The sequence below is a fragment of the Lacerta agilis genome, chromosome 11 (assembly GCF_009819535.1).
Source record: "Lacerta agilis isolate rLacAgi1 chromosome 11, rLacAgi1.pri, whole genome shotgun sequence".
Classification (NCBI taxonomy): Eukaryota; Metazoa; Chordata; class Lepidosauria; order Squamata; family Lacertidae; genus Lacerta; species Lacerta agilis.
The window spans coordinates 14,624,818-14,649,252 of NC_046322.1; the positions used below are offsets into that span (position 1 = coordinate 14,624,818).

Here is a 24,435-nt window from a genome sequence, read left to right on the forward strand (position 1 = left end):
GAGGCCTTGCTGCACACATATTGAACAAGCGTAAATGGTCGTTGCCTGTATTTATTGCTAAATGTAAATTTTAAAATTAGAAAGTGCCTTGAGGACGCATATAGCAATGGAGACGAGGATAAATTTGACCTGAACAAAGGTTCCCCACTGCCACCCATATATTTTCAGCTGGCAAAATCACCTGACAGCTTTAGCATCGTGTGGGCTTGGCTGTAGAGAGATGCCATGCCATTAATATAAATGATACACTCAGCAACCTGTATGTAGAGTTCAATGCCAACCGTTTCCCTTTATGTTTCCATGCAGGTGAGCATACAGGGCTTAAATAGCTGATGACAGTGCCATCTGCAAAAGGCTAACGGCACGCTTATTAATCAGTACGAGCTGCTATTTAATCAGGCATGTGTGCAATGAATTATTCAGCGGTGACCAGCATATCTTTAATACATATTAAGAGAAGCAAAACCGCACATCTGGTACAACAAAGAGATGTGTAGAAACTGGCATTTTCAAGTTTTCCTAAGCAGATGAGCCTGATTAGACAAGGCATTAATTGTGTGCGCACTTAACACTTGCCGAATTTGAGTCATATGTTCAAAGGCCAGGTAATTGTCGTAGAAGAGCTTGTTCCAGCAAAGTTTGATTGTAGAGTTAAAGCTATCGAAGGAATCAAAATGATACAATGTGAAGTTTGGGTGGTGGGGAGCAGCGGCGTGAAATCTTGTTTCTAAAATTGCCACCACGCTCCTACACTCAGTTTCCCCTCAGAAATTCGCCCTTGAGCACTGGTTTCGCAGTTTGAGGGTGTGGATTGTGTCCAATGTTATTCATTCCCCAGACTAGACCCACTGAAATTAATGGACACAAGCAGTGCTTTTTTGGTTTAAAAAATGAGGTGCCGGTATTCATACCATGAGAAAAGTGCCAAGGGTGCCAGCACAAAATGGCTGCCACTGGGAGCAAAAAAGAGGTGATAGTATTCTGTACTGATGAATACCAACCATCACAAAAAAGCATCAAACATGACTAACAGAGGTCCATTAATACTTTGAGCAGAACGTATTTGGATACATTCCTCCTTCTTAGGAATGTTGGAAGGTATGAAACAACAGAAGAAAATGTAATTTTGTGTGTGAGAGAGCTTTTTCTATAGGCCAGAGCTGGCTCCGACATGAGGTAAAATGAGTTGGCTGCCTCAGGCAGAGGATTTTGGATGTTGCGAAAGGGAAACATATATACTTTTTCCTGCCAGGGAGGGGGAGAGCACTTGAGTGGTCTTCGGCTTTGACCAGTCATGAGTGCTGTCCACCTTGACTTGTGGGTGGACATCATTAGCTGCTTGGTCTCAGGAAACAAAATGTCCCTGGACAGTCCTGAGTGGAGCTGGAATGTCTGTTCCGGGCACAATTAAATGCATTACCATTAGGCAGATTGACCTCTTCAGCAGATCCAACCCACTGGCTGTTCTTCCAAAGTTTCCCGCCAAGCACCTCCGTTGCAGACTAGAGTTGTGCACGTCACATGGCCTGCTCTGCAACCCTCAAATATGCCTGCTATCTTCAGGATTCCTGGAGGATATTGTGCTCCTTTCCTGTTAGCGGATTTGTAGTAAGATTCAGTTGTAAATTCAGTGTAGGAAGCTCAAGCCTGAGGAACTCCTGGCTGAGATTGCACAGACACCCTCCTTACTAATCTTCAGGTGTGTGACTAAGAATTTCTTGCTCATTTTAAGGTAATCTTTGGTTTTGTGATATTGTTTTGCAATTTCATTTTCTGTGTGGTTTGACACCACATGGAAATGTCCACGATTAAGTAGTACTGTATATAAATGTTTTACCTGCCAATACAATTGACTTATGTACATGGATTTGAGATGTGTGTGTTCTCTCCTCCTTAGCCTCAGGCAGCAAAATGCCTTGGGCCAGTCCCGTCTATCATTCTGCAACTCTTAAGGTTTGCTGTTAGCTATTACAGCAGGCTTCCTCAACCTTGGCCCTCCAGATGTTTTGGGACTACAACTTCCATGATCCCTAGCTAGCAGGACCAGTGGTCAGGGATGCTGGGAATTGTAGTCTCACAACATCTGGAGGGCTGAGGTTGAGGAAACCTGTATTACGGCCTATCAGTGTGCTGCCCTCTTGAGGCTGAATAATTTTGTTTTCAGGGACCAAGATCTGAACTCTAGTGCAGTACTGTAATGTTCAAACTTCCTACATTGAGGGAACCCATGTACGTATCAACTCATCTGCCAAGGGACCCTTAAATATATGTCACACAAACTCTGCTTATTCAGAGAATATTCTAGCATGTAGTTCCCAAAATCCCCCCTCCATGGACCACTCAGGAGATTGCCAAGGGTCACAGAATCATAGAATTGTAGAGTTGGGACCCTGAGGACCCCTGCAATGCTGTCCTATACTGGGATCGAACCTGCAACCTTGGCATTATCAGCACCACACTCTAACCAAATGCGGCTGACCACTTAATGATTAATTTTTTTATTGCTGCTTTTATTTGTTACATGCTGTATTTTATTGTATTCCAAATAATTCAAATCTTAATGCAATAAAATGCAGCGTTAAGAAATAACGGCAGCAATTAAAATACAGTTAAAAATCAATATAATTAAGCTGATGGGTGTGCCATATTGTCTTCACCACAAATCCACGGACATGTTGCAAACCACCTGAACGAAGATTGGCCCATGGACTGCAATTTGGGAAAATGTGTTCTAGTGTGCACATTCTGTTCAGAGCACTGGCCAAACCTTTTTGGTCTCACTGCCGCCGCAAATGTACTGGGAGTTCATCCTAAAAAGGATTGGTCATGTTTGTGATCCACTTTTCTGCTGTTATGGAACAGACTCCGTAGAGTTCTTGGCTCTTCTCACACTTACACACTGAATAGCTCTAGGTTGCTGCTTCATGTCTTCACACCATACCCTTTACAGGGGAGATTGGTAGTTAAGGGCAAACTTGTCTTTTTCCGAAATCTTAGAAAATAATACTGTGCAAAGCACATTAAAAAATCATATTAAAGGCCTCTCACAAACAGCAGTGAATTTATTGTATAAGTTTGTAAATAATAACACAGTGCTGCTCACTTTGGGAACATGCCCTAAGACAGCAATTAAGCTTCTAGTCTTCTGCTGTTTTAATCAAAGTTTTAAAGATGCTTGATAGAAATATTTTTGACTTCCAGGTAAAATTTAATGAAACATACAGGTTTCTTAGCCCACCAAAAATGTGGGGGCAGATGAGGCGAGGATTTTCTTTTTTTCTTTCTTTCTTTCTAAAATGCAGCTTCAAGAAAGGTGCTGTCACTAATAAACTTACGCATTTATCTGACATCATGAAATGGGAAAATTTAAGGGTTTGGTTGTCTAAAGACTCCTTTTTAAGAATTGTTTTGATTTAGAGTTCCAATGGACAACAATATGCTCATTTATTTCACCTTCCCAATCGTTACCTTGGCCCTGGCTGCAACCCAAGTACAGTGGTACCCCGTGTTACATATGCGATCCGTTCCGGGTCGCGGTATGCAATGCACAAAACCCGGAAGTGCGATTTGAGCGCTTCTGCGCATTCGGGGTCGTGCGCGGGTTGCGCACGCTCTGGAAACACTTCCGAGTTGCGGGCGTTCACAACTCGAATGTCCACAACACGGGGGGGTGCGTAACCCGGGGTACCACTGTAGTAAAAGGGAAAGGGAAAGGATCCCTAGGTGGTTAAATCCAGTTGAATTCGACTACGGGTGTGGCGCTCATCTCCACTTTCAGGCCGAGGGAGCCGGCATTCGTCTTGTTATAAGAATTTAAGGTCCCAAATATATAAATTAAATGTTCATAAATGTACCAGGCAAACACATACATAAATATATAAACCACATTTCTGAAACAGTACAGGAAATCAGTCCTGAAACCATTTTGACTCTTCCAAATTGACCTCAAATGTTTCTCTGCAAGGAGGAAGGAAAGGGGAAAACCTCCCCATTGTCTATTTGCTCACAAATCCTGTCTTAAGGGCATATCTGTGTATGAATAGGGTGAGCCTGTGACCTGGATTCAGGAACTGTGTATTTACCATCACAAAAGAATGGCCAGACTGCCCAAGTAATGCAACCAGTGTCCATTATCAGGTCCTGGCAGACAGCATTTCTGTTGTAAACCACCCCTTCAGTGATGTATGTATGATGTATCGGGGGTGGTCCTGGGCTACAAGGTGGGCAATTTCAAGTCTATATAAGAGCTTGCACACCAATGTTCTGGGTTCCTCCTCCCTCCTGCATGTGGTGAGTGAGCACCCTGTTGCAACAGTTTTAATAAAGATCAGGCTTACCAGTTGCTTTGCTTCTCAATATTCTCTGCTTGGCCTCTGTTATTTTCTCCTACCAATAGGGAATCCACTTAAAGGACGCTATACAGGCTCTTGGATACCCCATAAGAGGAAAAGGGCAGATTTTGTTTACAGCAGTCTGCAGATAGCTTTTCTGGGTCATGTGGCCAGCATGACTGAACTGCTTCTGGTGCAATGGGACACCTTGTTGGACACAGAAACGCCGTTTACCTTCCTGCCACAGCGGTACCTATTTACATGTATCTATTCATGGTGGTATGCTTTCGAACTGCTAGGTTGGCAGGAACTGGGACAGAGCATCGGGAGCTCACCCCATCACACCGATCTGAACTGCCGACCTTACCCAAGTATTCTTAATGGTCGCATTGGGTCTGTCCGAGTCTCATAATAGGTACTGATAAGAGAAACAGCTTTGAGTAGAATATGATCTTAACTCAAGAGGTGGGGAACCAGAGACCCTTCAAACGCCCATCATTCCCAGCCAGCATTTCAGTCTACTGCATGTGCAGTGACCACCTTCTTGACCATTGGACCCACACTGATCTCACCCCCTCAATGTGCCACAGCCTATCTTCACATGAAGAATATATCCCTAACTCACTGAAGTTTTGAGACCCACCGGCTCCAATTTGCAGATGCAAATTTGTTGTTAGCAAAGCAGTAAGCACATGCTTTTACATGTAGACGGTCCCAGGGTCAATCTTCAGCTTCTCTACTAAGAAGGGTCAGGCGACAGGAGAGAACCCTCTCTGCCTGATCCCCTGGAAAGCTCCTAAATATGGTGACCAGATGCATGGGTGTAGCCAGGATTTTTGTTAGAAAGGGCAGGCCTTTTTTAAGGGAGGTGCAGAACCTGTTTGCTACATATTTGTATTGAATTTTATTGATGGGGGGCAGCTGCTCCCCTGTGCCCCCCCTACACACATGGCCTGATGCTAGGAATTTTCCTTGGCTTCTAATGCATGGTATGCATGCAAATAAGCCACCATGAGAGAGAGAGAAAATGCACCTATAGAAAGATGGGGTGGGGAAATGGGCACTGCATTTATGCTATGGAAAAACAGGCAATGCAGTTCCCAGAACAAAAAAGGTGTTGACACACAGATTAATTGCAAAAGCACGGAGAACTGCTGTGATGCATAGTTGATGGATGCTGCTGCTGCTTTGTCAGTTAAGAAAACATATTTTCCAAGAATACAGATGCTTATCAGAGAAGTAGTCAAGACTCACTTGAGAATGGGCCAAGAAAATAAAGGTGAAATTGTTTCCTTGCCTCCATGGTGCAGAGCTGAAAAAATATCTGCATACATTGGGGGGGGGGTTAAATCAAGGATTTAAAATGTCTTCTGTTTTTATTGAGGCCACATGAATTATGCTCCTAAACAAAGACATCCTTATGATTTTAAGAATGGCACATTTGCTGTATAAAGCAAGATAAGAGCAGAAGCAGGTTGTTAGCAGCAAATGTGAGCACGCTTAATGTGGACACGCCAGTAAAATCAGAAACAGCGGTGGGCTAGCTCACATACATTATTCTGCCCTTATTCCTCAGACTTCTTCATGAGGCCCAAACTAGAGATGAAGCGAAAACCTGCTTCCATCTTCTGCTTGATCAGTGAGATCCCATCCCTATTCGCTCCCATACCAGATTATCTGTTACTGTATTTTACTCTTTACACTGGGCAGAGCCTTTTAAAAACAGGGCACAACTGCCCCGCCCCAAACCCCTGATATCAGTCTGAGGAAAATCCACCATTCTTTGTTCACCTGAATTATATATCCATGTTTGTTTTGTATGTGGATGTGTGTGTCTCTATCTCACCCACCTCCCAACCTAAGGTATAAAATATGTAATTATTCAGATTTATGCTACACACGCATAGCAGACAACACACATTTTAATTGAGTTTTACCTCAAGGAAGGTGGGTGGAAGAGGCGGGAGGGGAACCCTTTACTTTTTGTTTCCTAGTCAGCCCAACTCTGGCCTGCTCAATCTAGTTTCCTGAGGAAGGTTGCCAAAACGCAACCAGCACCGCAATCTCTGCACACTGCAGCCTTTTTTTGCAGGTCCCATTTTTTTTCTTCACCCCAGGAGCCTCGCCTTTTCTTCCTTGCCTGTAATTAAAACATGCCAGGGGAGGGGAATGGCTTTTAACTCCTTTCTCCACAAGAGGGAATCCCTTATTTCTAAAGTGGGGGGTGGGAGGGTGGAAGAGAAGCTTCTAGAGACGAACCACCAATAAAGGCGGAAAAAAATAAATTCCTTCCTTCTCTTCCCCCCCCCCCTCGCCCCCGTTTTCTTCACACTCTGGTGACAAGTTTTAAATTGAATCCACAGGGGAGATCTCTTCCCTCCCACCCACCTACCCTACGCAACCCCATCCATCCATCCATCCCTTTTTTCCAAGCCACAGAGGCATCCCCCACCCCCACCTTTCCCCCTCCTAGTCCTTGCAAGAGCCTCGCGCGCGCTCTCCCCCTCTGCCTGCCTTGCCTGCCATTATGTGCAACCATCTTTTTTTAAAGCCAGGCCTCTCTCTCTCGCTCTCTCTCCTCTCTGCAGGCTCCTCTTGGCAAAGGAGAGAGAGCAGTGAGCTCTTAAACATGTCTGCCTGAAAGCACCCCTTGCAGGAACAGCCCCTCCCCGGGTGGCAGCACACTGGCCTCTTGCCCAAGGCTACCAGCAGCAGCAGGTCTGTTTGCATGGGGGTGTGAGCAGTTTGCATGCGGTGCGGGGAGAGCCGGGGAGAGAGAGAAAGGAGAGAGGCGGTGGTTTTTTTTGGTGGAGATGATGATGATGATGGTGCCGATTTCCCTTCCTTGCCTCTTCTCTTTCCTACCCTGGTGGTGCCTCTGCCTGATGCACCTCCCACGGGAGAACCCCTTTTTAAAAAGCACACAGGACATGGTATTTTAACACCCCCTTCCTTCCTCCCTCCCGCCTGGATATTTGCAGGAGCTCGCAAGGGAAGGAAAATCCAAAAGCAGCAGCCGCTTGGTTCCTCTCCGGAGCTGCCGCTGCAGCGCCTACGCGGCATGGAAAGGAGGAACCTGGCTGGGTGGTAGTGGAGAAGCGAGGCGAAGCTGCAGAGCACTTGCAGCAGCAGCCGCGCGGGAGAAGCTAGGGAAGGAAGCTGTGGCTTGCCAGGGAGGAAGGCCGCTGGAGCCTTTCTGCAGCACGGGAGCTCGCCCGGGAACAGGCAAGGCGCCTGCTGCTGCTGCAGCCGCCGGAGATTAGGCCTCTGCCGCGCGCTCCAGACCCGGGAGAAGGATTGCTGCCGGGGGCATCTTGGAGCTGGCCTGCATCGCCAAGCCTTGGGAGGGAGGCCTTCTCCTGGCTGAATTTCAAACGCCGTTGTGTGCTTTTTAAAAATAAAGCGTGTGTGCTTAAACAGCCCCCCTCCCACCATAAAGTGCTTTCTTTGCAGCCGGATATGGGGCCAAGCGATTTTCCTGGGGAGGGCCTTTCTTTGTGTGCGTGTCTCTTACGTTAAATGTATTAGGAGCCCATGTCCGCTCCCCACCCCAGGCCCCATGGCACACAGCCCATAAGTGGGTATTTCTTGCGTGCGGAAAGAACCCGCAGGAGACTGCAGCATAATGGCTTCTTCCATTTATACCTTCTGGGCCTCTCTTGTTTTCCCAAAACTGGCGCAGCCGCCTCCTCTCGCCCGCGGCGCCCTTCCTGGGCCTCTTGGTGCAGTGCAGGCCTGCGCGCTTTTACTCAGGATTTCAGCAGTGGCTCTTACTCCCAGGTAATGGGCGCGTAACTTTCCAGCCCCAATTAGAGTGGAGCTGGATTGAAAAGAAGACCCAGAGGCCAGGAATTGTCTTGCTGTCAGATGGGGCCACTGGGTGAGGTCCCTCATACCTTGAAGGCATCCTTTTGTAAACACGAACAAGAAAGGTTGCTATGTTGGTCCATGAAGGTGAGGAGGAGTGGGGAGGTTCAGGTCCACAGCTGAGCATTGTTTGGGTTGGGTCCAACCCAAAAGTGTGCCACCCAATGAAGTTAATGCCCAGCTATGGATTTTGGAGTTCTTAATAAACGTGATTTTCTTGCAGCAAGGGGTAGTAAATCTTACCCACTGAATGTTGCACCAGTAGGGGAGTAGCGAAAGCTATGTTACTTGTGCTTGCTTCAGAAGGGAGTGAGTTTTCAGTGCCCTTGTGTTGACAAGATAACAAAAGGGCCTCACCTCTGTAGAGATCTCAGAACTATTGGTTAGCTGCTTTATACTAGGCTAGACTTATTTGCCTGTCTAGACCAGGCATCCCCAAACTCAGCCCTCCAGCTGTTTTGGGACTACAATTCCCATCATCCCTGACCACTGGTCCTGTTAGCTAGGGATGATGGGAGTTGTAGTCCCAAAACAGCTGGAGGGCCGAGTTTGGGGGTGCCTGGTCTAGACCTGCCCAGTCTGCTCTCCAGCAGAAGCCTTTCACATCACCTGCTACCTAAACTGGAGATGCTAGGGACCTTCTGCATGCAAAATATGTGGTTTGCTACTGAACTGTGGTCCTCCACCTAGGAACAATGGCAAGGGACTTTTGAGCGAGGGGTGGTGGCATGTGACAGAGTATGGAAGGAGATGAGGAAGAGCGTGGTAGAGAAAATGTGAGTAGGACCCACGTTGAGAAGAAAGTGGGGGGTGGGTGATAGTGAGATGGTATTAGGAGGATGCTAGCATGATCAGGTCTTCTGGTGGTTGGGTAATGCAGAATTCCATATCTTCCAAGTATGGAAGCAGCCAAGCTGTTATAGTCTGAAACAGAAATAGGAGGGATTAATAATATAATAAATATAATATAATATAATATAATATAATAAAGCTCTAATACTGCTGTATTTGTTTGCTAGCAAACCAAGTCAATGGTAGTTGCTCTGTTTTAGGGTTGGCAATAAGCCAATAAGAAAATTTGAGCCTTCTATTCTACCCTGTCATGGATGGGGCACCAGTGACCCACCAGATGATGTTGGACTCCAACCTCATCATCCCAACAGCTCAGTTTCTCCATCCCGGATTGAATGAAATGAACTAATCCTTTAAAAAGCCTATGCAAATACAAACAAAGAAACTGGTAAAAATGGTTTCGAATTATCCTCATGGGTAATTCAAGTGTTGTTGGTTTCCCATCTGCCCCAGTCAGAATGACCAATAGCAATGGTCCATTAGGGTGAATGGGGCACTGCCTCTACTAACCTGAATCAGCTCTCAAGCCAGCCCACTCCTGCCTACCTGCCTTTTTGTGATTTCTCCTCCTTAGTCTCACTGTTGCCCTTGTAGACTTCAACAGGCAGGAGGATGAAGGCAGAACTAGAATAAGTTGGGTCTCTCTGCCTTTGGCTCCCTGCCTTCCACCCCACCAACCCCAGTGGACTCCAGCCTCCATTTGCAAAGGATAGACAGCTCTTCATGAGGATGGAGATGTGGGTAGGTGAGGGAAAGGCCTTGCTCTTCAATCACCTTCTAGTGAGAGGGGGGGGGACACACCCTGTCTCCACAAGGCCAGGGTTTTATATATGTGTTGCTGCAACCATCAGGGTGGGTTGAACAGACCCATAATAAGCAGTGTTGGGCCGGGGCAGAGGATTCCTTTCAGCCTCCCCAAATATTGCAAGGATGGGTTGGTTTCTGAGTCAGGAAGCCTTGCTTTGAAGATGCCCTGGTGAGGAGGGCAGTAAGAGAAGCGATGGTTCTCATTAGAAGCATCTTATTCTCTTGGGGAGCCGCGATTTGGGGGAGGGGGGGGGACTCTGCTTGGCAGCAGCCACCCTCTTGCTCCTCTGTCCGAGAATCCTTTGTGCAGCAAAAGGAGATCCTGTAGGGATTTCTTTTTATTTTTATTGCGGTCTCTCTTTTGTTAGCTACAGAGACACACACACACACACACACACAGAGCTTTTCGGCCAGGTTTCTGGGGGAGGTAAGTTGTGGAGGAAGAAGAGAAGAGGAGGCGTGGGGGGGTGTGATGCTGTTGTGGTGTTGTGTGCTTGTGTAGGGGGTGGGGAAGGGGGTCTGCGATTGAAAACAGGAGGGCACCCTGGGCAAAAAATTGCCCTTGCACCAGAGAAGAAAACAACCCGAGTCCCTCTGATTTTCAGGGACTTGTTGGCAACTCAGCGAGGGTTGCCATAGCTTTTTATGTAGGGTGACCAGAACCGGCTAAAACTGGTTTGAGGCAGATCAGCTCCTGAACACAATGCAGTCATTGAGCTACAGTGGGAGAGCTTCCTCCCTCCATGGCAGCCAAAAGCAGAGGATCTTGCAGAAAGATACCATCCCATAACAATATGTGAATGCACACTTTAGACACACAGCACTGGTATGTGGCTACTGTAATAGTCATAAAGGATTCTGTGTATCTGTGTACATATTTTCAGTAACTGAGATTACTTTTGGCTGGTTCATGCCTTTTTTATCTCCTTTTTTTTGGTTTTCTTTTGCTGAAGCAATGGACAAGAACTGAGATTTATCACCCTTTTTGTAAAGGAAAGAAAAATAGTTTGCTTTGCTAGGTGGCACACTTGGATATGTAGGTGTTGGGTTGTGTTTTTGTTTTTTTCCAGCTGCACAAAATAAACAAAAAAAAAGAGGATTGGAAGATTTGTATTTCTATGCTTGTGAGTCAGGATTGCTGCTTTGCATGCTGTTTTGTATTTACAGGGTGCTGCTGTCTTGCCGTTTCTTTTCAGGAAAGAAAATAGCATTATTAAGTCTATATGTCTCTCTGTGTGTTGTGTCACTGTTAAAGGCCAAGAGCAACCCTGTGTGTTGTTGTAGAATTGCTCATGAAAGCATTTTCAAAAGAGGCTTAAAAGGCATTCTCTCTTCTTTTTCTCCTTGCAGGCCTATTGATTGGGGCTGCCTTTAACCCTTTCAGGTTTGCAGTGGCTATGCATCTGTGGTTGCATAGCTGATCATTGGCATTAAAAAAAAAAACCAAAACAAAAATCTGTCACAGGCCAAGGTACACAAGGTGAGCTCTATGGTATTATTTGACTATGATCACAATGGCATTGAGGAACATGTATGCAGAGCCTGAATGCAGTTTTGTGGTTGCACACCCAGGCACTTTGGTGGGGGGAAAAGCAGTGGTCTAAATTAGGTGAAGAAATGCAATTAAATTTGTCCAGATTTAATAGGATTAAAGCTATGGTTTATATTGATAGCCAGGCTAACAGTACTGTATTTGTTTGGTGTACAGTACCTTAAAGGCAGGAATTTTCTTTCATCTGCTGATTCATAAAAGAACAGGCCCCTGTATGACAATCATAAATCATGGACCACATGGCAGAGGGCTGTTTTGCATTACTGGCCCATTGAACTTTTATAATTTCCCATCTAATCATCAAAAAAGTGATGATTTCTTATGTCCTTCCTCTTTTGGCCAAACTAAATAACCTTGTCTCTTTTCTTCCTCTCTCTTGTTTTTTTTTTGAGAGGTAAGGGAAAGGAGTTTTTGAGTCAGACATTGTGTGTGTGTGTACAAATGCCAGATAAGCTATGCATTTTGCTTACTAAATTGTATTGTAATGGAGGCTTTTGCAGTCCAACAGAGGGGATGCTTTTTTTAAAAAAAGGTTTTGTGTAGAACTCCAGTGGATTACTAGTAGCATGAATTACAATACTCGAGAATTAATTACATACAAATAGGAAACCGGATGGAGAGTGCATCAGCTGGTAAGGAATGTCTCCTCCTGACTCAAAGCTTCAGAGCATTAGATAATGGATAAGATTTGTTTTCCTTCCTTAAAAAATAAATGTGTGCTAGGATTAGAGCAGGCATTTTGCATCTTCTACTGAAGCTGGAGACTCAAGAGAAAGGGAGCGGGGGAGGTAGGAGAAAGCAATAATGAATGTGGCAAAAGGAAGAACAAAGGCTCTCAGAGATTATATTGGAGCCCTAAACATTTCTTTGCCTTTGGGGATTCTGTGGCTAGAAAACTGTGACTTCCTAAAACAGGAAATCGTCAGGAACGCTGGAATTTTTACGTGCATTATGATGTTTCTAAAAATCCAGCCTGCCCTAGCTGGCAGCTGGTATTATAAATCTGCAGTCATGGAAAAAAAACAAACCGGGGGGGGGGGGTTAGGTGCGGAGAGAAGGAGCCCAAATAAAGATGGAGGATAAACAGTAGGATGAAAAAAATTGTTCTGATCTAGTTTGAAATTTAGGTTGTCCATTGTATTCAAGCGGAATAAAGTAGACAATCTTAAAAGCCTTGGGAGTATTTTGATTGGGTAAGTTCCATGGAGGCTGGTGACAGGCAAGGTTGGCTGCATTTAGAGGGTGACACAAGCATTAAGGAACCTCTTTATTTCCTGATTGTGCAGCAGATGACATAAGGTATTTAAGGAATAAATTGCAGTGTATTGAAAGTTGCATGTGGTCTCAAGCCTGCAGACATTTGGTATGGAGGTTTTTTTCTTTAAATTAAAAAAAAAACACCAGGTATACTGTTTTGTGTGTCTCAGATCTGACAGGGCATTAAATAGCTTGCATGGCTGGGGGTGGGGAGAGGGACAACTGTGCTGTGATTCCATTTTTGTGTGTTGAATTTAATGTCAATATACAGTGGTTCGGTGTTGGGCTGTAGATAATGCTGTTTTAGGCAGTACCAGCCCATGTAACATAATGGGGAAAATATGGATGGCTAGTCTGCATTGGGTCTTTCTCCTCCCTAGGGTCAGCTGAGATCCCTGGGGTTACATGAGACCACCTTTCTGCTTTGTAAGGTTTTTTTTTTTTATAAAACTGTAAGTACTAACACTTCATTTTGTGGCAATGTTCTTACTGGATTTGGGGTTTGGAAGAGGCATTGCACTATGCATGGATATGTGTGTCTGTGTTGTGTGTGCTCTATTTTTTTTCTTACTGCAAAGCATTTCTTCTTTCTTTTCAGTTACATTTTGTGCTGGAACTGTTTGCTGTAGCGCAAGAAACCCGAACAGATAATTGTTTATGATTCTTTGGATGTTTCTGTATAATATATTCAAACATTCTGTTCTCTGAGAGATTTTTGAGGATTGGGGTGTGTGTGTGTGTGTGTTGTGCCACCCACCCACCCCCTGCACATGTAGGCCATCCTTTTAAGCTGAAAATGCAGATTATTATTTTTTGAGAGCTGGTCTTCTTAGGAGGAGCTCATGCTGGAATCTGCTTCCTAGCTGCTTCTGAATCAGTTAGTGGCTTTTAGGTCTTCTCGGAAATAAAGCAATTTGCTTTGTCTTCACTGGAAGTGTAACCCTAGGTACACATAGGATATTGATTTGTCTGTGCAAGTGTGAAAACGTTGACACAAACATTTCCAGGGCCTACTTCTTCCCAGTTCACTGGGATTACGTGTGGGTGTCTTGAACAATGAATTGCCAGTGCTATCCGTTCACCACTGCTGCAGCAGAGGAAATACTCCCCCCCCCCAAAAAAAAACCCCAACCCCAGTGTAAATAGAATACTATTCTTGGATCCAAATAATCCCAGGAGTGTGACCAACTACTTTGACACATGTGTGGGAGTTTTCTCATTTTCCATTCCAGTAGGAACCCTACTCTGCCTAGGAGATGGTTCCTGATGGTCCCCTGACTTTCAGGGAGGAGCCTGAACTTTAGAAGCCCTTAACATGGCCCAGGATATTAATAAATAGCAGAAGTAAATTATCCTTTGAGCGCTCCATCAATATGATATTCATGCTAGGGATGGGGGACCTGTGTCCCTCCGGAAGTTGCTTGGACTGCAACACCCGTCATCCCTGATCCATCCAGCGTAGTAGGCCTGTTGTTGTAGTCCAAGACCATTGGAAGAGTTGCAGATGTTGCTGGACTCCAACTCCCAACAGCCTCGCCCATCATTGCTAGTGATGAGGAATGATGGGAGTTTATAATCCAACAGGATAGAATTGTGGAGTTGGAAGGGACCCTGAGAGTTGTCTGATCCAACTCCCTGCAAAGCAGGAATCTCAGCTAAAGCATCCATGACAGATGGCCGTTCAACCTCTGCTTAAAAACCTTCAATGAATGAGAGTCCACCACCTTTTGAGGGAGCCCATTCTACTGTCAAACAGCTCTTACCGTCAGAAAGTTCTTCCTGATGTTTAACATCAGGAGGGTAATGGGTTCCCTATCCTTGTTGTTCGCCAGGGGTAGTCAAAGTGGTGCCCTCCAGATGATACTTGACTACAACTCCCACCATCCCTTTCCATGGGCCATCCTGGCTGGGGCTGATGGGATTTGCAGTCCAACAACATGTGTAGGACACTGTTAGTTACCCAGTGTGATGTTGTGTTGCATTTGTACCTTGTTTTTTATGTGCATTGTACATCACCTTGGTATCTTTGTCTGAAGGGCAGTTGAGAAATATTTCTAAATAAATTCTTATTTTGTTTAAACTGGTAACATGCATTGACAATTTCTGCTAGAGGGTTGGTGCACATGCTTTGATTCTCTTCTTGAAGGTATCTGCACACAGCATGTACATCAGAGTTGACAACTGAATGTGTGAAGCAGTTTGCACCAGGTTATTGGTTCAAGGAAATATCCCAAATAGGGCTGGTGAAGCTGAGAAGTGATCAAAAACAATGCAGCACTTGGGCGTTGAACCCTGTTCGGTTTGAACGTGCTGTATTATGGCTTTTCCTCCTCCATCTTTTTCAGTTTTATTTTGCATTGCTTTAGATAACCCGCTTTGGTGATAGGCAGAGTGACTTCTTGTCCGTTTGTTTCTCTTGATGCTTCTATTATCACAACTGAAGCTAAAGATAGGCAAAATTTTCTGAAGTTTAAGAATCCCAGACCCAAGGGGCATGAACCTCAGTGGAAGCCCTGCATAAAGACTTCTTCTAGTGCAGGAGCCTTCCCCCACCCAAATTGGTTTGGGCAGTGGTAAGAGAACCCCCAGAACAGTACGTGGCGGTAGGGGGAGCAGATCTTTCCATTTGCAGGCATGGAATGTTTGTAACAGCACAACGTTCAATCTCAACGAAGTGCTAGAATACTCCTGACACTCTCGTTGCCTGAAAGCCTGGAACATTTGATGTTGCCATCCAGGAAACTGAAATATTTCTTTAGCTCTTTATATGCAAGTATCTAAAAAACCACCACCGAAACCCCAGAAATGGGTGCCTAGGAGTTGGGAGCATGCATTGCAGTGTCACAGCCTCACAAGTCTTGGAGGTCAAGCCCCCCTGTGTATTTCCCCCTACATATTATGTTGTTCCTCTATAGTAGAAGGTTTCAGATGCTAAGAACATCAAAAGAGTCCTGCTGGGTCTGGCCAAAGGCCCATCTAAATCAGTGCTCTGAGAGCCAGCGTGGTATAGTGGTTAAGATCGGTGGACTCGTAATCTGGTGAACCGGGTTCGCTTCCCTGCTCCTCCTCTGAAGTCTCTCAGCCTCACTCACCTCACAGAGTGTTTGTTGTGGGGGAGGAAGGGAAAGGAGATTGTTAGCTGCTTTGAGACTCCTTAAGGGGAGACTCCTTAAGGGGAGTGAAAGACGGAATATCAGGTTCTTCTTCTATTTCTTCTTCTCCTTCTTCTTCTTCTTCTTCTTCTTCTTCTTCTTCTTCTTCTTCTTCTTCTTCTCCTTCTTCTCCTTCTTCTTCTCCTCCTCCTCCTCTTCACAAGAGCCAACTGGATGCCCATGAGCAGAGACGGAGTCCAACAAGGCTCTCTCCACCTGAGGTTCCAAGCACATGATATTCAGAGTCCTAGTGCCTCCAAGAGTGGAGGTGGAACAAAGTAATCATGGCCACTGGCCACTGATAGCTTTATCTTCCATGAATTTGTCCAGTCTTTTAAAGCCATCAAAGTTGGTGGCCACCACTGCTTCTTAGGGCAGCATTTCCATACTTCCAAACAACAACAACAATTTGTTATTTATGCCCCGCCCATCTGGCTGGGTTTCCCCAGCCACTCTGAGCGGCTTCCAACAAAGATTAAAAATACATTTAAACATCAGTCATTTTAAACTTCCCTAAACAGAGCTGCCTTCAGATGTCTTCTAAACATCAAATAGTTGTTTATTTCTGATGGGAGGGTGTTCCATAGGGCAGGTGCCACTACCGAGAAGGCCCCCTGCCTGGTTCCCTGTAACCTCCACTTCTCACAGGTAGGGAACCACCAGAAGGCCCTCGGCGCTGGAGCTCAGTGTCTGGGCTGAACGATGTGGGTGGAGACGCTCCTTCAGGTATGCTGGGCCGAGGCTGTTTAGGGCTTTAAAGGTCAGCACCAACACTTTGAATTGTGCTCGGAAACGTACTGGGAGCCAATGTAGGTCTTTCAAGATTGGTGTTATGTGGTCTCGGCCGCCGCTTCCAGTCACCAGTCTGGCGGCTGCATTCTGGATTAGTTGTACTCTGTGCAGAAGGACTTCTTCTTTTCTGTCCCAAATCTACCAGTGCTCAACTTCATTGGTTGACCATGCAACAAAACTTCATTGGTTGAGCATTGCAACAAAATTCATTGGTTGAGCATTGCAACAAAAGGAGAAAAGTGTCTCTATCCAGATTCCACTTACCATGTGTAAATCTCGTATACCTCTAACGTGTTCCCCTTTACTTGCCTTTTCCCTAAGCTAAAAGGCCCCAACTCTTCTAACCCTTCCTCACAAGGGATTTGTCCTTTTCTGAACTTTTTCTAAAAAGGTAGTTGCAGACGACTCCGGGGTTGCGGCACTCATTTTGCTTTACAGGCTGAGGGAACCGGCATTTGTTCGCAGACAGTTTTTCTGAGTCACTTCTGGTGCAACGGAACACCGAAACCAGAGCACCACATGGAAACACCATTTACCTTTCCGCTGGAGCAGTACCTATTTATCTACTTGCACTTTTTGGCGTGCTTTCAAACTGCTAGTTTGGCTGGAGCTGGGACAGAGCAATGGGAGCTCACCCCATCGCGGGGATTCAAACCGCCGACCTTCTGATCAGCAAGCCCAAGAGGCTCAGTGGTTTAGACCACAGCGCCACCCACGTCCCAGTTCTGCAATATTGTTAGCTCAGACCTGTACACAAAATTCCAAGTGCGGACTCGCCATATTATTATTATTATTATCATTATCATTATCATTATCTATACCATCCTTCTTCTGGAGATCACAGAATGGTTTGCAATTTAAAAACAAAAAATACATACTTTTAACGAACAAAAACAATATCCTCCCAGAGTATGATTATTTATTAAATTTCTATATTGACAACTGCATTCTTTATCTCTGTTTTCACCATTCTTCACATGGATCATAGAATAACAGAGTTGGAAGGGACCCTGAGGATCATTTAGCCCAACCCGTTGCAGTGCAGGAATATGCAGCTGTCCCATACGGGGATCAAACCTGTGACCTTGGTGTTATTAGCAACATGCTTCACCTTTTCGCAGTTACGGCACACTGGACCTTTCTGTTTATTCCACGGCTACTAAGCATACTCAGGTGTCTTTGGTGAGGACTTTATTGTAAGCTTTGATAAACATCTTTTCTTTTCTTTTTGGCTGGACTACAACTCCCATGCCTTTCCTTGGCCATCCTGGATGGGGCTGAAGGCGTCTTTTGTCATCCAGAAGGCCACAGTTTCCTCAGCCCTTGCTACTTAATCGTAAGAAGATCCTTTTTTAAAAAAAAATATCACATTTTTTAACTTTATTTACAACATAGTCCACAACAACTCATACATACAAACAAACCCACCACCATTGACAATTTAATTATCAAAATTAAACTCCTATCCACTTACACAAAGAAAACATGCCATAAAAATAAAAGACTTCCATTATCCTGTAAATGGCCTCCTTATTTACTACTTGTATACTGTTTCTTTTATATGTGATTATTACAATTTTTCCTAATTGGATCAGACCAAAGGTCTATCTCATTTAGCATTGTATTTCCAGCATGGTCTGCCAGTTCCCATCATCCCTGACCACTGGTCCTGCTACCTAGGGAAGATGGGAGTTGTAGTCCAAAAACAGCTGGAGACCCAAGTTTGGGAAATCCTGCACTAGTGCATCTAATGTTCTTAAGTATTCTGCTTCTGAACATGGAAGTTCCATTTAGCCACCACTGCTCAAATGTTGATAGACCTCCTTCAATTCCCACCCCCTTTTTAAAGTCATTTATTTGAAGCTGAAAAAGACCCAAAGCACCCCAGTGCAGCCTACAGGACAGTAATAAGGTAGTCCCTTCCCCCAAGATTACAAAGACACCACTGGAAACAAGCTAACCCAGGCACTATATATTGTCTACAAACTTACTTTAACAGGAATCAAAACAGGAAGAGGAGCCCAAAGTTGCTACTGTCTCAGCAGACCTTATGAAGAGGCCCTTGTTTTCTTTTTCCCCTCTAGTACAGCCTGGTGGAATCTAAGCTAGTGACCATCATCGCACCCCCAAGAAAGATCTCTTCTAGCTTCAGCATAAGCCCCAGTTCTCTGTTGTCCATTCCGTCTCTCCCAAGACATAGCCCTCTCAATTTGGTAGCTTGGCTTGAGATGCTCAAAGTGTCCCTGCAGTCGTTTTCTCTGTGAGAGCTATTCGGCAGTGGAATTTGCTACCAAGGAGTGTGGTGGAGTCTCCTTCTTTGGAGGTCTTTAAGCAGAGGCTTGACAGCCATCTGTCAGGAATGCTTTGATGGTGTTTCCTGCTTGGCAGGGGGTTGGACTGGATGGCCCTTGTGGTCTCTTCCAACTCTATGATTCTATTATTCTTATTGGCTATGACAGATGATGGGGGAAATGAACAAATGTGAACTCTCTTTATCGCAGTGCTTCTCAAACTTTTTTTCTCTGGGCCGCACTATCAGAATAAAAATTTGCTCGCACCACACCAAATTTTTAGATTGATAAGAAATAACGTTGGAAAATGAAAAGAAACAACTAGCAGTGCTTGACTCATAACACGGAACACAGCTGCTTTATAGTATGATCGCGGGACATCCAGAAAGTATGAAACAACACAGAATCATTCCCCCAAAATAATTATAAACGAGCCTCTTGCACATGGACTTGGATCATAAACTCAGTGAGAGGTGTGAGCTCGCTTTTGCTGGGTAATCTCATTTATATTAGCTGTGGGTTAAACCACAGAGCCTAGGGCAGGCATAGGGAACCTTCGGCTCTCCAGATGTTTTGGCCTACAACTCCCATGATCCCTAGCTAACAGGACCAGTGGTCAGGGATGATGGGAATTGTAGTCCGAAACATCTGGAGAGCCGAAGGTTGCCTATGCCTGGCCTAGGGCTTGCCGATCAGAAGGTCGGTGGTTTGAATCCCTGCGACGGGGTGAGCTCCCGTTCCTCGGTCCCTGCTCCTGCCGACCTAGCAGTTCGAAGGCATGTCAAAGTGCAAGTAGATAAATAGGTACCGCTCCGGCAGGAAGGTAAAATGGTGTTTCCGTATGCTGCTCTGGTTTGCCAGAATCGACTTAGTCATGCTGGCCACATGACCCGGAAGCTGTACACCGGCTCCCTCGGCCAGTAAAGCGAGATGAGCGCCGCAACCCCAGAGTCGTCCGTGACTAGACCTAATGGTCAGGGGTCCCTTTACCTTTACCTTTAATTAATTTGAGACAAACTCTCACCTCCTCATCAACACAAATGGGCTTTTCTCTTTTCTGATCTTCCATATTTGTCGGAGTTGAAAATTCCTGTGTTGTGGAGAATTTTCAAAGAATATCCAGTGCTCTTGAAGAGAGCTGTGGATACTTGTTCTAGTTGTATATCCATGCTGCATTGAAATGTTTAAATTGTTTCTTTGATTGTCCTTGAATCTTCCTGCCACACCCTTTGAGAACCATTGCTCTGTTGGGACACATTCATATCATACATTTAAATTACATGGCTTCCCCCCAAGGAATTCTGGGAACCATAGTTAGCTAAGGGTGCTGTAAACCATAACTTTGGCAAGGGTAAGCTACAGTTCCCATGATTCTTTTGGGGAGAAGCGGCATGCTTTAAATGTATGGTGTGCATGTTACCATGGATTTGTACATTTGGAGCATGCATAAAGCTACCTCCCCCTCCCCCAGTTTAATTGTTTTTCTGTTCATTTTGCTCAGTATCTAAATTATTTGAGAGACTCATGCAACTTATTGACCAGAACTTGGCTGCCCCTGTATGTATTTTTTGGGGGGTGGGGGTGGGGGTGGGAAACAGTAGACCTCTCAATCAGAAAAAAATCTTGAGTGTTGCACATAATAAAATTATCAATGAAACATATTTTCAGCCAGATATAGATAACTTAATTATATGTCTGGGTAGGCTTGATGATAATGCATCACTGGTTAAGATTTAAGCCGCAGTCGGTTTTATATAATGACGGTGTTGCCTTGACTGTGGATGTGAGTCACAGACTCCGAGACTGCAAGGCATGTTGAAGTCATGCAACAGGCATAGGCCCAAACAGCAATGTTGCCTTGGGTCCTGTCAAGGAAGAAGGCGGGCTATAAATAACTATATAATAGTGTTAAACCCTTGTAACTCCTCCCTTTTCCTGAATTCCTGCAGCATCTTTAAAAAGTCCCATGTCTTTCAGAAGTTAGTGGACTGCAACACCCATCCCATCATCCCTGACTGTTGGCCATGCTGGCTTTTAGTTGATGGGCCATTGATGGTCTAGTGATAGGCATCATTGTTGGGTCCATGTTTTGGTGCAGGAGTTTACTTGAGCATCTCACTGTCTCATTGGGGACTTTTGGATCTAGTTCCACAGTTAAGTGTCTTGCTTCATGCCCAACACATGCAGAGAGCAGCTTTTACACGCAAGTAAGAAATGGATATTTATTCAGGCAAATAATGGCGAAGGTTTGGCACAGAAACCAAGTTTGGGAGTCATCATTCAGGAATCACGCAAGACATTCAGAACAGGACGGAAGCAGTGAAGATGTCTCAACAGCTTCCATGACTTGCTCGCCAAGCTTTTTAAAGACAAGGCATGGCGTGCTCACTCAAGAGACTCGCTCACTTTGCAAGAATGTCAGGGTTGCAAAGTGTGTGCTTCAGGAGTGAGCCCCGATTGCAGAAATGGCACCTGGTTCTAGTCAGCAATGCTACACCCTTTTGTTCAGGCTCCTAATCAGTTGATGACGCTTCCTGAGTTTCCTTCTCTGGGTTGCCTACAGCAGTGTTTTTCAACCTTTTTTGGGCAAAGGCACACTTGTTTCATGAAAAAAATCACGAGGCACACCACCATTAGAAAATGTTAAAAAATTTAACTCTGTGCCTATATTGACTATATATAAAGTAATTCTCTTGAATTTTTCAATTTTTCCCACGGCACACCAGGCAACATCTCACGGCACACTAGTGTGCCGCAGAACAGTGGTTGAAAAACACTGGCCTACAGGCTTAGGCTTCACTGAGACTTTCCTCTCTGTTGGGGGGAGGAGTGGGCATCCCTGCTCCCCTTTCCAAAGTGGCTGAAGTTGAGGCACAATGAGCAGAGCCCCTCTTCCCATCAAATGCCCTGCCCTCTGTTTCTTCCCACTACTGCCCTTGTGTTGGGGCCTGCAAACCCGGGGATGAGAGTTGTATCCAAGAGGCACTACTGCAAGGTAGCCTCTGCCCTGATCCACTGTCCCTCCTCACACTGTCTCATTGGGAATAAAGACAGCTTCATCCTTTGAAGCAGAGTCCACAAGGCATAGCTGTCAACCCTCCCTGCTGTTCCCCACTGCTATATACATAGCTGTCAACCCTCCCTGCTGTTTCCCAATGCTATAATAAGGGAATTTCCCACAAAAAATGGGAAAGGTTGACAGCTATGCCACAAGGCCAGCAGGAGATTGGGACAAGGGTTAACCACGTTGCATCCTGGAATTTCAGGGGAGGCAGGAAATGATGTGGACACAGGCTGAGTGAATGTCTGGTTGCAATCTGTCGAGGAAGATCATAAGCAGTTGTGTATATAAAGCTCTGCCTCACAGCTGGCTTTCGTAATTCTGTTCCTGAGGGAGCTGGTGGAGCTGGTCCAAGAAGGTTTGAAAACAGACTTTCTTTGCTCCTATTCTTTCTCTGTGTGCAAGTTTGTGATTTGATCATCCTCAAGGGCGATTTCGAAAAGCATAGTTAAGGGGCATTGAGAAGAAGCCAAAAAGAATTGGGTTAAAGAGGCCGCCCTCTTTTCCAAGCTGCTTTTTGTCACGAAGCTATACACCGCAGTTTCCCAAATGAATTAACCAGGTTGTCAGCACTGGGCTATTGGCAACGAACGCAAGCAAATCTAGATTCCTAGGTAGATGGTCTCTCTATAGGATTGGATGGTGGTGTCCCCAGAATCTGCCAAGTGCGATTTGTCAAGAAGCCAGGATGTTAAATGCCTGCGGGGTTGAAGCATTGTGCAGATTGGAGAGGCTACAGTTGCATCATACACAAACCAGAACTGAGACACAAGGTTGAGTGGCATTTATTTTATGAACACTGTAAACATGCATTTTCTCTCTCTTGAATGTAAATGGCAGCTATAGGCTGAGGAACACTTGGGCCTGTGCTAGGGCTCTGTATCACCTTACTCTGTAGTGCTGTTGAAAACCCCCCACCCAAACACCTCCATCTTAATGCTCCCATCACTTTCTGGAGCATTTTAATAGAGATGGTATATATGCATTGTACCACACTGCTTTAAATGGTTCTTCTTTTAAAAAAGAAAAAGGGAACTCTTGGACCACCCCAGTCATACCTCTGGATACGAACGCTGCGTGTTGCGTTCGTCACTGGTTGTGAACGTGCCGAACCCAGAAGTACCGGAATAGGTTACTTCCAGGTTCAGCGGTTTGCGCATGGGCAGAAGCGCTGAATCGCGTCGCGCACATGCACAGATGCGGCACTTCAGGTTGCACGCTGCTCATGTTGCGAATGGGGCTCCGGAACGTATCCCCTTTGCAACCAGAGGTATGACTGTAATGCATTTTTGCTGTTGCCAGAGCATGCATTGATAGATTCACCTTTGTTCTGATGTACATGGGTCAGGGGAGGCGGCCGATGCAGGCATGTTGACTCCAGAAATGAGAGCGAATGGCTTTCTTCTTCCATTCCTTGCATGCCAGAAGATTCCCGATTGGCCTTGACCTGCCTTCCGCATGTCTTTGACTGCAACTCCCAGCTGTGCTGGCAGCCAACAGATGGGTGTTGTAATCCGAAGCGTCTGTAGGCGTAAAGTTGGGAGAAGGCTGGTTTTGACCCGACTCGGATCTAGGCGCAATTTAAGAGCGTTGCTCTTCCTCCTCATTGTTTAACACCACAGGTAGGTGTGTTCTATTGTCACAACCCATTAGCAAACGTATTACTGGCTGCAGAGATGGGCAAATGGAGACTGAAGAGAAAAGGAGGAAAATGCTAGTTAAATGCTCGCTTTTATCGTTTTCATAAAATATGCATTTGTGTGATATCAGCTCTGGCTGGCTTGTGGTTTTGGAGGAGAGCAATGGTACTTCTGTAAGGTGGTGAAGAGGGATGCTTGTTCGATAAAATCTATTTCCCCCTTCTCTGCCCCCTGCCGCCTCCCCCAAAACTATATGGGCTGATTTACAGAGCTCCCCTGACATGTCAGGAAGTCAGCTGAATCAATCCTGGTTGTGTTACTGAGCTTGATTGTTTTCAGTGATTCACCAAGAAATCAGATTCAAGATGGCCGGGTGAGGTGGGGTGGGGTGGAATCACCAGGATATGTTTTCCTGATACATGCAGCTTTCCCCTGAACTTGGAACTTCCTGACCTGGAATTGTTTTAATTCCTCTTTTAACTACTGTATTCTAAATGCTCTTTAACCGGCTTCTTCCATTGCAATTTTACTTATTAAATTTATGTCTTGCCCTTCTTCCCAAAGGAGCCCAGTGACAAAACATTAACAACAAACATCTTAAAGATAATTCCAGTACAGATGCAGTCCTGGGAAAGATCTCAGCTTAAAAGACTTGATGAAGTTTTAATTATGGACGCTTTTAACGTTTTGGTGGAATTGTTTTATTGTGTATTTTAATTATAGATTATACACCTGCTTGTGGGGTAGGAGAGTTGCAAAAAAACCTCACATCTGGCAACCAGCGCGCCCCTTTGGTTTCAGATAGTTAGTACATGGGTAGAGGAGTCCTAAGA

General features: G+C 45.2%; 1 protein-coding gene across 9 annotated transcripts in view; it reads left to right on the forward strand.

Moving 5' to 3' along the window:
- The first annotated feature begins 6,788 nt into the window (after positions 1-6,788).
- The window catches only part of ZNF532 (zinc finger protein 532), a 53,207-nt gene continuing 35,560 nt past the window's right edge, over positions 6,789-24,435 (forward strand). Inside the window, exons 1-2 of one of the 9 annotated variants that reach the window (XM_033164048.1) lie at positions 6,789-7,049; positions 11,208-11,337. The gene's annotated coding sequence lies outside the window, so the exon portion shown is untranslated. Of the gene's footprint in view, positions 7,050-10,260; positions 10,285-10,431; positions 10,684-11,207; positions 11,338-11,902; positions 12,042-12,451; positions 12,709-24,435 lie in introns of those variants that run through there. The other 8 variants (XM_033164049.1, XM_033164045.1, XM_033164047.1 and 5 more) reach the window with 8 other exon arrangements.